Below are 16,539 nucleotides of genomic sequence, written 5' to 3'. Positions count from 1 at the left end.
CCAATTTGGACAGATTTAGTCTTGATATTTCAGCAAGAATATTTCATAGATATGTTTTTTTTTTCCACCAAGAGGCATATAATGTTTGGTTGTCTCTTTTTGTGATGCAGCCAATGATGTCAATACCTAGGTGCACTGATTCATTAGGAGTTTCAAACTGTGATACTCTATCATTCCTTCTTCATTTCTTAGCTAAAATACTTCTATAAAGAGAACTTTCTCCTATATTGTATTTCGTTACCATGAAGTACAGTTCACCCAGCAAAGGCAGGATACATGCTTGATTCTTTTTATTTACTAGGTTTCAAAAGAATGAACTGGCTTCCCCAACATCTTCCAATTCGGTTTTTTCCCCCCAAGTATCTTTATTAACTCGTGGACTTTAAATATTTCCTGTGTCTTAATTCCTTGCCGTCATTTTTCTGATTGAAGCTCAGATTGCTCTAATTGTCCAATGAGAGCCTCTTCAAGTTGGCTTCAGAATCCTTTGGACACGACTGCAGAAGCCTTTCTCTGTTAGCTTCCTCGCTTTTAGGATGTCCCAGGTTCACCTTGTACATTTCCTACCCCAGACCTGACATCAATGGCTAGGTGATTCCGAGCTTCTGAGGTTTCCAGGGAAGCAACATTTACTGGGATCAAGCAGTGTTCACAGCTCTGTTTTGACAATAACATGGGCACAGCCGACTGGTGCCATTCACCTCCAGCTTAGCTCAGGGAGCCTTCCACCAGCTGCGGCCCAGGGCTGTCTTCTTCCACCTCGGGGCTTATCCCGCTTTCTTTCATTCAGTGAATCAATAACAAAAACAACAAAAGTGGTTACAAAACAGCTAAATCCACAATGACAATGATCCTTGTTTGCAGAGCAACACGGTCTGTCCAGGGGCAGTTTGGGTCTGGTGGAAAGAACGCTCCACTTGGAGTCAAAGGAAACTGAATTGGATCTTGGCTCTTCTTCATTTACGGGACTAAAAATAAACTACCTCAGAGTTGCAAATGAGATTATGAATATGGAAGTGCAGGATGTACATGATTAATATATTGTATATGATATACTTAGAGTAACCCTATGTTGAGCATCTACTATGTGCTAGATACCACGATTTTATTTCATTAATCTTCATAACAACAGTGGCAGAATATGCCACCCCAAAATATGCCACTTTGGCATTAAGGATTATTTTGAGCTAAAGGCAGTTGAAAAACAGCAGATGCAAGAAGAGCATTCTAATCCCCCCTTTTCCTTCTGAAAACAGGAGATAACACTCCCAAGTGAAAGATGCCTCCCCTTTACCAGGAAAAAAGAAACATTCTTCGACTGGGAGTCAAGGTCTGCCTTTAGCCTCCCATCTATTTCAGTTACTTTTCCACAATCGCCCCTTTGTCCAATCTGTTAGAAGAGCATTTATGTTTGCCACCTCTTCGAGTGTTCATTTCCTTTTGAGGGCTCCCATGTCACTGTAAAACATATTTGATCAATTTGTGTGCTTTTCTCCTGTTGATCTGTTTTATATTAATTAAATTCTCAGGCCCAGCCAAAAACCGCAAGAGGGTAAAGGTCAAGTTTTTCCTCCCCCCACATGTTTCTGTGGTGTGCCAGTGAACCAGCTGGGGTTAGGGAGGAGCCTTGATTTGTAGAATTTGCTGATTAACAGTGTGTAAATACTTCCACCAAGGCTGATTTCAAGCTACCAAAGGCTTCAACAACTGGCTTGCAAAATTCCTGAATATTTAACAGTAGGTTCTCCCAAGCCAGTAGGAGCAGGCTTCAGCACACCACTGAATCAGGCCCATTTCAAAGATGAGGAAATGGAGGCTTACGGAGGTTGAGCGACTTGGATTCACGGCAGGGGGTGTGGGTCCACGCTGTCAACCCGGTCTGTGCCTCCACAAATGTGTGCTTTCTCTACCACACAGCTGGCCCTTCTCGAAGCAGCTGATCCACACTCTTTGACCTCCTTGACTGTCAACATCCCAGGAGCAGGGACGTGTCCCATAATCTTTATATCCTCAGGGCCTCATTCCACGCATGGCACGCAGTAGGCATTCAACAAACATTCATTAAATAAATGGAATCAACCAGCCCCAGTTTTGGGGGGAAACAGAAAGAGAGAATCAACTTGAATGTCATGCTTTACCTGTAACAGGCATCCACTTTGAGAGTCAGAATTTAATTGGGAAAGAAAAAAGCTGATAATTATAGGGTACTTTCTACATTCCACGTGTTATACATGGATTATGTCATTTAATCCTTAAAACAAATCCATCCTTTTGTGTATGAGGCAGGTAGGGTGTAGGGGGTGAAGCAACTTGTTCTGTGTTATACAACTGGAAGGCAATGGGGTTGAGCTTTGAACTGGACAGCTGGGCCCCAGACACACCTCACAAAGCACAACTCACTGTCTAATTTAACTGTATACAGTGGCCTTGAGTCATTAATACTGGTGGTGCTTTGGGACTCAGACTGCTTCTCTGTCACCTGGAGAAGGTCTTGCCTGTGCTTACGTTATGTGTGGAGGAGCCAGGGGGAAGGTGGGATTGAGACCAACTGCTTCCTGCCGCAACGCTTCCCAGCCAGCTCTGCAAGAAAATGCGACTTTTCCGCAGAGGACCAGCTTCAAGGCAAGGCAAGTGGTTCAGGAACCACCCCACTTCACTTTCTCTTCCTCAAATTATATACAAGTTCTGTTACAAGAAACAAAAATTTGCTCTCCTAAATTTTCCACACGGGCCTCCAAGGAACTGAAAAACAAAAATCATTTTCCAGTTTCTCTGGCTTCAAGCCTGATTCCAGGACATGATCCAACACTAATCACCATCCAAATGCCTGTCAGTGAGATGGTGGCGATGTACTCTGGCATATAGTACTGAGGCAGCCTTGTGCAATGTTGTTACAGCATTATGTTATAATTACACCCCGGCCTTGTTTCCTGCACATCTTGCAGATGCTTATCCACCAACGGGGTGATAGCTGACAATCACTCTAAACAAGCCTGGACAGAAGAAATAATAGCGGTAACCCTGAGGAACTTCTGAAAGAATATACAGCTAATATTCTAGAACGTTCGGCCAGTTCAGTAGTCTCTTACAGGCAGGTCAAACGTCAGGCAGCATTTCTACCTTTTCCTGTTCTGCTTTGAGCTCTCTCTGTGCTCTCTTGTCTTGTCCAGAACAACATCACTTAACTCCTCTGTATCTTGAAACATGTTGACTTAAAACATGAAACACCGGAGGAAATTCTTACAATCCCTCAGTCCCCACCCCACCTCCCAGAGGAGCTAAAAGCTTAAGGAGTGGTGTAGCAGGCTGTTTGTTATAACTGCTAAGGGGGCGGGGGAGCTGCCTACCCACCCTCTTACCGCTCCTCCCCTGGGATGGGACAAGCAGAATCCTATTGGTCATGGACACTGGGTCTGACCAGATGGAACTCTCTGGAAATGTTCCCACCGAAATCCAGGGAAGTGGAGAGGAGGAAGTTCCGGAGGGAAGAATCTAGGTGGTGGTGTGTGTAGTTTGCATTCCTGTCTGTGTTTTAAGAGGTTTCCAGGCAGGTTTTAATTAACCTCCAGCTGAAACTTGCTAAACAAGTTTTGCAACCCAGGTTGTTGTGTTAGTATTTTTGGGGTGTATTGTCCTAGGTTTGAATTTCATGAAGTTTATTATTCTTTCTAATTAAAACTCAATGGGAAAAAGCAAAGTGTATGTTTTAAAACCTAGGTATTTCCTGGTAATGGCTTGTAGGAAAGAATGAGATTTGGATTGAGAAACGAAATGAAAATTTATTTACAAGTGATAAGACAAAACTAAAAATATTATTTTTTCCAATGAAAAATGCACCATCTTTTGGGTCAAATGCTAATTGTTTAAGACTTTGTTTTTAAAACAAACCCTTAGGTTTCATATGCTCCAACACCTAAGGGAGAAACAGAATACTTTGTTTCTAGTTTCCTTCATCAAGGCCTGCATTTCAGAAACTAAAGCACAGCATGATCTTTCTGCAACAATAACCACTGAATAATAATCACTCTGCCCTCAAAGGAGCCACTGAGAAGAGTGGGCTTTGAGGATACTCGACAAGATGCAGGCTGTTGCCGCAGGGGTCTCTGTCCCCAAACCCTAAGAATAATCTTTTGACATGATCTCTGATAAATCACTCTCTACAGTCATTTATATAACCCTCTGCCCCTAGCACAGAGGAGTCTGCTAGTTCAAGGCCTTCAAACTGGGAAATATTTGCCATTTGAAGTATATGAGAACTTTCCAGGTGACTGAGATTTAGGAACTTGCTTTCCAAACTACAAATTCCATATGTACTCCTTCTGGAAATAATCTGCCTGACAGTGCCCCTGAGGTAACAAGGTCAGGTTCCTCTTGACCATCTCCCCTTCCATAATAGTCCTTGCACTTGAATACAAAAAGATGTATCCCTCATCTACCCTGAATCTTAGCAGAGTGTGTTACCTCAAAGTGTAAAAACCTCTGGGCACCAAACCAAGGAATAATTCAGCAATGTATAGCTCCTGAGGGAAGTTCCCTGAGAGTTAAGCCAGAGTCAGGGAGAAAAAATAATTTTTTCTCTACCCTTCTAGGTTCTTGGCTGAGATCTCCCTATAATGAAAGACAGATTAACAGGAGATAAACAAACAGAAGTTTAACAACATGTATGCCTCCTGTATACCCAGGAAAACTAATTCTCCAAAATGGCCCAAGGCACCACCTTCAATACCATTTCTAACTAAAGACAAAAGAAAGATGTTAGGGGAGAGGAGAGCCAGTTACGGATGGTTACCAGAAAAAGCACAGTAAACAGTAAAGGGTATGGCAGATTTAAGTTGTTGTCTTCTCCACTGATAAGAGGTTCTAGAGACTTAGACATTTTCTTTGTCCTGGTACACAGAGGGAGACACCCTTACAAACGGATATTTCTCTTATAAGTGTAAACGTCTCTTACAAAAGTGTAATTTCTACTCGATTTTCAGAGCTTCTCCTGTGTCTGCTAGTTCTTAAAAATAATCAGCCTAAAATAATCATCATGCCAAAGAGGCATGTTTGCGGGGAGGGATATTCTGCTCCACCAGCTTCTCAGATTGCTTAGGAGCACAAACCAAGGTTTATATTTCAAACTCCACAAAGAAAGAGGCTCCTGAGCAAGCCAATTCAAAGTGTCTCTCTTGGTAGAGACCTAAGTGGTACAATAAAGGAACTACTGGTTAAAGAGTGTCAGCAGTCAGTTGGCTCCGGGCAGGGGCGGGGTGGGGGTGGGGGGAAACGACAGGACCATAAATTTCCTCGAGATTGCTGGCTCAAGCATTTTATCATGATTGTTTGTTACGTTCTAGAAAAGACTGTAAATTCCATTAGACATTTGGGACAGTTTTCTCTCTCAAGATCTGAGAAAGAGATCATTTGGTTAAAAAACAAATTGAGAGGAACGGCAACTTATTTTACCCAGGTGACAAACTGCTTTATCTAAGCATTAGAAGTGAAAGTGAGATAATATTTAACATTTATTTGAATTGAAAAATAAAGTCAGATTTTCTTTAAGGATTTCCATTCCCTTTCACCTAATTAACTCCTGCTCTTCCTCAACTCTCCACTTAAATGTCACTTCCTCAGGGAAGCCCTCCCAGACCACCTCCTAGTATACATTCCACTAACACCTCCTTCACTGCAGTCTTCCCATTTGTGACTTGCTGTTTATCTGCGAAATTCTTTAAGATCTGTCTCTCTCATTAGAACAGAAGCTCATAACGGCAAGAATCATGTCAGTTTTAGGTCCACCATTGGTTGGTGAGCAGGGAGAGGGTTAATATTTTGCACAATTCTTTAAAAGTTAGTTTGCTTTGACTGATTGGTTTGACAATGAGGACTGGCTGTGCCATTAGGTGTACAGCAGGCACTTTCCATTAACTGAATGAGCTAAATGAGCTGTGCTGAGATTTCAAAGCAATAAAAATAGATTTAAAGTATGTGCATAATGTACAGTACATCAGAAATCATGCTCTTTGCAACTATTTAACCTATGATTTTACAAATATAAAATGTCAATTCAGGGCTTCCCTGGTGGTGCAGTGGTTGAGAGTCCGCCTGCCAATGCAGGGGACACGGGTTCATGCCCCGGTCTGGGAAGATCCCACATGCCGCGGAGCGGCTGGGCCCGTGAGCCATGGCCGCTGAGCCTGCGCGTCTGGAGCCTGTGCTCCGCAACGGGAGAGGCCACAACAGTGAGAGGCCCGCGTACCGCAAAATAAAATAAAATAAAATGTCAATTCAAAATGTACAAGAGAAAATTTGAAAATTAAATTTTTAAAAGATGAAATATGTGGAGGGGTACAAAGTTGTTCCAAATTCTTTTGAACAGAAATGCTTGAACGAAACTGAAATAGTACAATCACTGCATGAACACAGGACTCCCACTTCTACTCTTCCTGGGTGGGCGTCAGTCAGCATCTGCTTGAACACATTCGGTGCTAGGGAAGTTACTACCCTACATGCTAGCTCAAAGCACTGTTGGAAAGCTCCATTTGTGAAAGAGTTCAGCTAGCTTGAAGTCGAAAACTGTCTTTGTTGTTTCTATTCACCCAGCTGTGGCCTTAACTCTGCCACTGGAGCTGGAATAGCCCCTCACCCACTGAGCAGGCTTTTAATGATTCCAAGATAGACACATCCAATATCCAATCCTTTAAAAATTCTGTATTATATTATTTCTTGGCAGGGCACCATCCTTCTTTGAAGATCTCCATTCCCCTTCACCTAATTATAGACTCCTACTCTTCCTCAGCAATCAGCTTAAATGTCACTTCCGGCACCTCCAAGCAATGTGTCTGTCCATTTTCTACACAGGGAAAGGGGGAAGGCAGAGGGTAAAATACACAGCCTGTCCTTAAACAGCTTGTCCTTTAAAAAAAAAATTCTGTAGAAAGCCATCTCCAATAAAAAAAGAAAGAAAGAAAAAGAAAAAAGAAAGCCTTCTCTAATCACTTCCATCTACATTTCATTGGCTGGGACGTGTCACAAGGAAACTCTTAGTGGTAAAGGAAGCTGGGAACTCTAGTATGTTGCTTTCTGATTACTCTTATAGAAAGCCATGGGTATAAGGTGAGCAAAGTGATAAATCACATATTGGAAAAATTACAAGCTATGGTTTTAGAAGTTATTTGGAAGACTGTAAGGTAAACTAATCAGGTAACAAAGTAGTTATTAAGACAAAACAAACCTTTGACAATGTGTAAAGCTATGCAATTTTCTAGTTGGGTCAAAGCAAAAATATAAACAGTTCACCAAAAAATGTAGACTCGCAAAAAAATAAAAGGTAGTATACATGGCCTGACATTGCTTTGCTCTTGAAATTTTCCAGTGACTTCTCTTTCCACTCCCAACTCCAACCACCCTACCCCAAAGTGTTAAATGGTTGTGACGTTCACGTTTCCTAATCAGCATGTAAGTCAGAAATTCTTAAAATGCATTTTAAATTGTGAATCACACCAGGACATGACTTTGTCTATAAAGCAATTTGATTTTTTAAGGCAACTTAATTTTAAAAAGACTTACACACAAATGTTCAGTTGATTATGATTAAGACCATTTTCTTCTGGTGAATCAGCATGATTTCTTCATCAAATTATGCATTTTGTCCGCTTTGTGGAACACTGGCAGTTTCATTTCCTGTTAAGGAAACAGTATCTTCAAAACTCAGATAAACCTTTGCCTTTACTATTTGAGTACTGAAAATAAACCAGGAAAAATCTCAAATAAGTCTTCATGATTATTTAAAGGTTTAGAAGGGGATTATTTGTTCTGATTGAAAAAAAATTATCTTTTCATATGAGTATTTTATATGGAAGGTCATTTTTGAAGCTTCTGTGGCTGATGCGGTTGGATTTGTACCTAACTTCTTTCTTCTCGAAAAATAGAATCCTGTCATCATCACAATCTATACTCTCCCACCTGGACTCTCAGCAGGAACCCTGGGGTGGCTCCAGGGGTAAGAGCCCCAGTTCTCTCAGTATACATTGCATACAAACATCCTAACAACTTTTCCCAAAGTGTTTCATTATTAGTGTTCTGTTCGAGAAAAAGTCCAAAAGAGGATCTGGTGAAAAGTCTACAGGATAAGGAACATGAGGAGAAAGAGACAGCATTTTAAAATAGAATCACATGATTTGCAAGCAGGGAAAAAGCAAGAAGAAAAAAAAAAGAGGGGTGGTGAGAAATCATAGAGAAATTGTGCTGAGTGGCAGGGAAGAGAGGCTAGTACCATACCGAACATTTTTTGAAGTGTCTGTATAGGCGTTGGTATGACAGTGACCTTAATGTATCAATAGCATCCTGTAGACAATACAGGGGGGCTACATATAAGGTTTTTGGTTTCTGGTTTTTTTATGGAATGGTCCAGATTTTTAGTTTTCTGTCTAGAAAGCAAAAAAATCAAAAGTGCAAATATCATGGCCTGCAGAGGCTCTAGTTTTCGCCCAGCCCACTCCCCATCTCCCTCCTTCTGTTCATTAGCAGAACTCCCCTTCCACCTACATGGTCCCGGTGTCCTGGTAAGATTATCAGTCAGGATGCCCTGCTCCTTTCGAAGCTCCCATCACCCCAGGACTTGGCTCAGGGCTGGGTGTACCCGAGCTCCACAGCTCCCACTAGTTCACAGGCTAGAGGCTGTAACCAGGGGCTGTTGGCTGCCACCTTCCTCGCCTTGAGGGAGCACCTGCTGTGAGAGGCCTGTGGGAACCAGAGCCTAGCGCTGGGTTTCACATGTTCCACCTCCCCTTGAACTCTTAGCTCATGCTCCACCATGAACCGCAGCCTCCCCATTTATAGGTTGCTTCATATTCTTGAATCTACCCCATGAGGGTAGCTCTTCTCCCCACCTAGGTCCTAAATGGCTTGGCAGCAGGCCATGTTGTGTTGGTTTTTTTTCCAAGAAACAAGGAATTGTAGTTAAGATTTGTTCAATTCTTTTCTTGTGACAGAAAGTATACTAAAACCAGAATGTTTTTCTAATAAGTGAGCACACTAGGTGGCTGCTTAAAAAACAGCATTTATGGTGCAGAACTTACATTATCTCGTTTAATCTGCACACCTAACCTGTGAGGTGGATGTTCAAGTTTATGACCTTGGAATTTTGAACTGAGTTATAAATTGCAATGAACACAAGTACCTCTGACTCCAAATTCTGTACAAGAAAACAAACGGCCTCCTCTTCACCCCGCCCCCGCCCCCCCCCGAAAGCAACAAGCAAACTTGCACCACCTTGTTATTCCTGGTTATCTCAGGGATAAAGGATGTTCAAAGACAAGGCCTTACAAGCTGAATAAACTGGACAAATTATCCACTTGAATTTCATCAAATACATTTCCCAAGCAATAAAGTATGTGATTCAGCATAGAAAAAACTAACTGCTCATGAAGATAACACATTTTCTGAGAGTGCCTTTGGCCAACTTTAATAACTGTCTCCGCAGGAGAGGCCTACATTTGGGGAATGGAGGGAGGGAGGACAAGCCAGTTGTTGGACTGGGACCTTCCAGAACCACAGCTGTGACCCTTAACAAGATAGCTGACCTGGGCCTTTCATTTCTTTGACTTTATTTATGCTTTTAATTCCAAAGTTGCAAATAACAGGAAATGAACCATAGTGTTAGCCAGTTAACATCAAAGGTAGAAGGAGACCAGGAGGCCGACTGTGAAAAAGAATTAAAAGGGTAAACATTCCAGTGAGTCACAAGCATTCAAAACTCACTAAGAACCACAAGAAGCAAATAGTGTGGGAACACAGAAGTGGACACCCCAAGGAAGAGCAGACCTGGAGCTCTTTGAAAAGTATAAAGTTCGATACAAATGTGAGAAATAAGACATAAGTCACAGGGAAAATATTCATAAGATAGAAAAATGATTTTTAATGGAAATTAATTTGGAGATATACTGACCTGCACTACGTACACGCTAGCCATTTGTTCTTTCTTGTAGAGAGAATAATCCTTGAAGGATACTTACTCTTATATTTTTCAGACCGTAAGTATCACAGATTATATGGTACTTCAACTTTGAAATGAAAGTTTGTCTAAGATCAGGAACAAGACAAGGCTGCCCACTCTCACCACTCTTATTCAACCTAGTTTTGGAAGTTTTAGCCACAGCAATCAGAGAAGAAAAGGAAATAAAAGGAATCCAAATCGGAAAAGAAGAAGTAAAGCTGTCATTGTTTGCAGATGACATGATACTATACATAGAGAATCCTAAAGATGCTACTGAAAAACTACTAGAGCTAATCAATGAATTTGGTAAAGTAGCAGGTTACAAAATTAATGTACAGAAATCTCTGGCATTCCTGTACACTAATGATGAAAAATCTGAAAATGAAATCAAGAAAACACTCCCATTTACCATTGCAACAAAAAGAATAAAATATCTAGGAATAAACCTACCTAAGGAGACAAAAGACCTGTATGCAGAAAATTATAAGACACTGATGAAAGAAATTAAAGATGATACAAACAGATGGAGAGATATACCATGCTCCTGGATTGGAAGAATCAATATTGTGAAAATGACTCTACTACCCAAAGCAATCTACAGATTCAATGCAATCCCTATCAAACTACCACTGGCATTTTTCACAGAACTAGAACAAAAAATTTCAAAATTTGTTTGGAAAAACAAAAGACCCCGAATAGCCAAAGCAATCTTGAGAACGAAAAAAGGAGCTGGAGGAATCAGGCTCCCTGACTTCAGACTATACTACAAAGCTACAGTAATTAAGACAGTGTGGTACTGGCATAAAAACAGAAAGATAGATCAGTGGATCAGGATAGAAAGCCCAGAGATAAACCCACGCACATATGGCCAACTTATCTTTGATAAAGGAGGCAGGAATGTACAGTGGAGAAAGGACAGTCTCTTCAATAAGTGGTGCTGGGAAAACTGGACAGGGACATGTAAAAGTATGAGATTAGATCATTCCCTAACACCATACACAAAAATAAGCTCAAAATGGATTAAAGACTTAAATGTAAGGCCAGAAACTATCAAACTCTTAGAGGAAAACATAGGTAGAACACTCTATGACATAAATCACAGCAAGATCCTTTTGGACCCACCTCCTAGAGAAATGGAAATAAAAACAAAGATAAACACATGGGACCTAATGAAACTTCAAAGCTTTTGCACAGCAAAGGAAACCATAAACAAGACCAAAAGACAACCCTCAGAATGGGAGAAAATATTTGCAAATGAAGCAACTGACAAAGGATTAATCTCCAAAATTTATAAACAGCTCATGCAGCTCAATAGCAAAAAAACAAACAACCCAATCCAAAAATGGGCAGAAGACTTAAATAGGCATTTCTCCAAAGAAGATATACAGACTGCCAACAAACACATGAAAGAATGCTCAACATCATTAATCATTAGAGAAATGCAAATCAAAACTACAATGAGATATCATCTCACACCAGTCAGAATGGCCATCATCAAGAAATCTAGAAACAATAAATGCTGGAGAGGGTGTGGAGAAAAGGGAACACTCTTGCACTGCTGGTGGGAATGTGAATTGGTACAGCCACTATGGAGAACAGTATGGAGGTTCCTTAAAAAACTAAAAATAGAACTACCATATGACCCAGCAATCCCACTACTGGGCATATACCCTGAGAAAACCATAATTCAAAAAGAGACATGTACCAAAATGTTCATTGCAGCTCTATTCACAATAGCCCGGAGCTGGAAACAACCTAAGTGTCCATCATCGGATGAATGGATAAAGAAGATGTGGCACATATATACAATGGAATATTACTCAGCCATAAAAAGAAACGAAACTGAGCTATTTGTAATGAGGTGGATAGACCTAGAGTCTGTCATACAGAGTGAAGTAAGTCAGAAAGAGAAAGACAAATACCGTATGCTAACACATATATATGGAATATAAGAAAAAAAATGTCATGAAGAACCTAGGGGTAAAACGGGAATAAAGACACAGACCTACTAGAGAATGGACTTGAGGATATGGGGAGGGGGAAGGGTAAGCTGTAACAAAGCGAAAGAGAGGCATGGACATATATACACTACCAAACGTAGGGTAGATAGATAGTGGGAAGCAGCCGCAGAGCACAGCGAGATCAGCTCGGTGCTTTGTGACTGCCTGGAGGGGAGGGATGGGGAGGGTGGGAGGGAGGGAGATGCATGAGGGAGGGGATGTGGGAACAGATGTATATGTATGACTGATTCACTTTGTTATAAAGCAGAAACTAATAAAAAAAATGGAAGAAAAAAAAAGAAATGAAAGTTTGTGTGCTGTGTTTTAATAAAAATGGTAAATTTACAAATCAAGATGCTGAGAGGAAAGCAGTAGCAATCTGCTTTTTCTCTTTGGCACAGTGGTTCCCAGCCTTGGGGAGTCTTACAAAATACTGATGACTGGGATCCCCCCGCTCGCCTGCCACAGAGAACCTGATGTCATTGGTCTGAGTACAGCCTGGACATCGGACATTTAAAAATCACCCCAGGTGATTCAAATGTGTGGTTAAGGGCAAGAACCACTGTCCTCAAAATTGCTTAGAAAGCAAGGCAGCTGCTCAGAGAAAGAAGGGAATTTCTTTTGAAAAAAAAATTTATTTATTTGGCTGCTCTGGGTCTTAGTTGCAGCACGTGGGATCTTAGTTGCCACATGGGCATGTGGGATCTTTAGTTGGGGCACACGGGATCTAGTTCCCTAACCAGGGATCAACCCGAGCCCCCTACATTGGGAGCACTGAGTCTTAACCACTGGACCACCAGGGAAGTCTCGGGGAATTTCTTGTGGTAGATGGAATCCATAGTTCTGATTCCATCCCCCTTAGCTTAGCACCCTCCACGGCAGGTGTATCCTCAGAGAGTTTCTACTCTAAGAAATCTGGGCATCAGAAAAACCTTTTAGGGAATTCCCTGGGGGTCCAGTGGTTAGGACTCCACACTTTCACTGCCGAGGGCGCAGGTTCAAACCCCGGTCAGAGAACTAAGATCCTGCAAGCCACTCGGTGTGGCCAAATTAAAAAAACAAAACAAAAAAACACCTTTTAATTCTCCCATTCTTTCAGATGTTTGGGAGAAAAGGGTATAAAGGAAAAGTTCCATGGCTGGCATCTGTCATGCTGGGTTTGCTCACCACCACTTAGGCTGAGTTTGAACGCCAAACATGTCTGAAGTTAGACTGTTTAAGAGATGGGACGTGCATGTGTGTGTGTGTTTTAACAACAGTCACAGAAATCTGGTGTAAAGGTGTTTGACATCACACTTATTGCTACCTCCATGTGACCAAAAGCTCAGGTAACTTTAGCCATAAAAATATTTATGTAATGATGCACATGCGGGAGCTTTAGTTTCTGTCTAGTTTTATTTCACCTGTCTAACAATTAAACAGCGCTAGATGAGGAAAAAAGTGATCTGTAACTCCTCTTTGTCTCTGAGAACTCATTCTAGTAAAGTAAAATGAGGTTTAATGAAAGGAGGTAAAAAAAATAGTATAAAGAAGTGAAAATCAGATTGAAAATGAAGATACATTTTCAAGTCTGATCTCGAAATGAAACGTTCACTGCTGTGACTTCATTACAATTTCATTTTGATCATTTCAATTTGATATAAATTCTGCTCCACCTTTTTTTCTGTGTCTGCCAAAAACACTGGTATTTCCTTGATGTACACTTCTGAATCTGCAGAGAGATTAAGATTTACATATCTCTGGGTTAAAACTGAAAGAGTGGGGGCTTCCCTGGTGGCACAGTGGTTGAGAGTCCGCCTGCCGATGCAGGGGACACGGGTTCGTGCCCCGGGCCAGGAAGATCTCACATGCCACGGAGCGGCTGGGCCCATGAGCCATGACCGCTGAGCCTGCGCGTCCGGAGCCTGTGCTCCACAACAGGAGAGGCCACAACAGTGAGAGGCCCACGTGCCGCCAAAAAAAAAAAAAAAAGAAAAAAAAAAGAAAGAGAAAAACAATATGGAAGTTCCTCAAAAAGTTAAAAATAGAACTACCACATTATCCAGCAATCCCACTTCTGAGTATTTATCTAAAATGGCTGAAAGCAGGTCTCAAAGAGATATCTGTACACTCAGGTTCATAGCAACATTACTCACAATAGCCCAGAGGCGGAAGCAACCCAAATGTCCATAGATGTATGAACAGATTAACAAAATGTGGTATATACATACAGTGGAATATTATTTAGCGCTAAAAAGGAATCCTGTCACATGCTACAACGTGGATGAACCTCGAGGATATTATGCTAAGTGAAATAAGGGTGGTCACTAAAGACAGATACTATATTATTTCATTTATATAAGGTATCTATCTAGTCAAATTCATAGAAACAGAAAGCAGAATGGTGGTTCTCAGGAGTTGTGGGGAGGGAGAAACAGGGAGTTGTCGTTTAATTGGTATTATAGGGGAGCAAAACTTGCCATCCAAAAATGTGTCTCTTCGGCATGTGGATTATTTCAAGCTGAAAACAACCAAGGCCCAAGACTCAGGAGGAACCTGTGACCTGCCGCCTAACTGCCTAAAAGAATTTAGGTAAAAGGCCTGCTCCCCATATAGAGCTATCACCAGAGATCTCCGTAAAGAACATGGGAGAGGTGTGATGAAGGAGACTCAGCAGGGCCTAGAGAGATCAGAGTCTACTATGTACCCCACTGTCTCTGCCCGGCCCAGCAAACATTGTTTATGAAACATTTGCTTATGGTTCCATCTTCACAATGAATTGCCTTCCTCTCCTTTGAAGTCCCAAACCACTACCCCCAACATGCTCTTTTGTCTTTAGCTGAAGATGGTATTCAAGGTGAGGGCTTAGGCCGTTTTGGGGAATGACCCAGTTTCCCTGGGTCTCTCCCATGTATACCTGTTATTAAATTTTTGTTTGATTTTCTCCTATTAATTTTTTTCATGTCAATTTAATTCTTAGACCAGCCAGAAAAACCTAGGAGGGCAAAGGAAAATTTCTTCCTCCCCAACAGTACAGAGTTTTAGTTTTGCAAGATGAAAAAGTTCTGGAGATCTTTTTCACATCAATGGGACTATATTTACTACTAAACTGTACACTTTAAAATGGTTAACATGGTAAATTTTATGTTATGTGGTTTTTATGACAAGTTTTTAAAAATCTTGGTTTCAAACGTCAGAAACAGAATCTGGGTAACTTAAAGGAAGAAAATTTGGAAGATGATGTGATCACTCATGGATCAAATCTGAGAAGGCTGAAGATCCAAACTTGTAAGAACAAGAAAGACTCGGAATCAGGAAATTGGGTGGTCCCTTGAAGTTGGAGAGTTTTGCATGTTTCTTTGACTGGGAAGCATCCAGTAATAAATCTCAGGTTCATAAATATCATGGGGGAAAAAAACTAAAAAAGGAAGGCTGAGCTAAAGGAAGTCAAAGGGTTTAGGCAGCAGGTGCCCTCCGTTCTAAATTAGGACAGGAACAGTCGTGCAATTGCAGACTGAAACAATAAAAGGCAGAGGACTCAACAGGACTCCGAAAAGGTATTCCATTGTGATGTATTTTGATCTGAGTCTGTTCTCATTCTATTAAAAGAAAAGTCTCTCTTTGGTGGGAACTAAAAACAAAATCTGATTCATTTTGAATTTTTTCCCAAAAGTTACACAAAGGGAAATAATAATGCCAACTGTGAGAATTGAAGTGGAAATCAGATCTCAGCCCGACTAGAACAACCAATGGGGACAATAGACAATAACTGTGACTCTAATGAAATTCATTTCTCAGCTGAAGGCACTGGGCCTATGTTTCTCTTGCTCTATTCTTAGTACTAAATTTAACTTTTTCCCTTTCAGGGAAACAGCTCTCTTCAGTTTGAAACAATAGATATTCACACTGCATTCCATATTTTCTGGGTTCTCAGTGTTGCCTAAAATGTCATGACCTCCTCTCTTCCCCCACAGTATTTCCCCTTCTGCAGCGGGGGCTGGGGTGGGTCACAGCTGTTTTCAGCACATGAGAGTGGAGAGTGGGGTAGGCGGTGCAAATCTACACAGCAGGAGCAGTAGTGATGAAGTGAGGGAAGGCACAAAAGCTGTATCTTACTCACCTCTTCCTCTCCAGTGCTATGCTGCCATTTGCTGGCATTCAGGAAATTTTGTTGAATGAATAGGACAGACAAATTTGGTATCTTTCTACACATGAAAATGAGCTAAAAGTTTTAAAGTAAAAGTGGTTGTTGCATTACGACACCTCAGTAAATGCTAAGGGAATGTGTGGCTGAATGAACTAGATTTCCTAGTAACCATGCCTGCTGTTGCCTTTTAGGCTGTTGTGGTGCAGGGCCTAGCTACCTACCAAATATACTCTCCAATTCTCTCTCACATTAAGAGAATCCCAGTTTTTCACTTGGCATATTGCTTCTCAGCTAAAAGACATCTGTCAGACTCCACTGTAGCTAGGTTAAGTTATAGTCAACAAGTAAGCTGAAGTAATAGGTGGAAGTTCTGGGAAGTCTTGGAAGGGAGGTGGCATATGCACCATCCTCTCTTCTTCAATTCTGCTGCTTGG

Source organism: Mesoplodon densirostris, chromosome X (genome assembly GCF_025265405.1).
Source record: "Mesoplodon densirostris isolate mMesDen1 chromosome X, mMesDen1 primary haplotype, whole genome shotgun sequence".
Classification (NCBI taxonomy): Eukaryota; Metazoa; Chordata; class Mammalia; order Artiodactyla; family Ziphiidae; genus Mesoplodon; species Mesoplodon densirostris.
The sequence above is the reverse complement of the archived record's forward strand: the minus strand, read 5'-3'. Positions refer to the sequence as shown.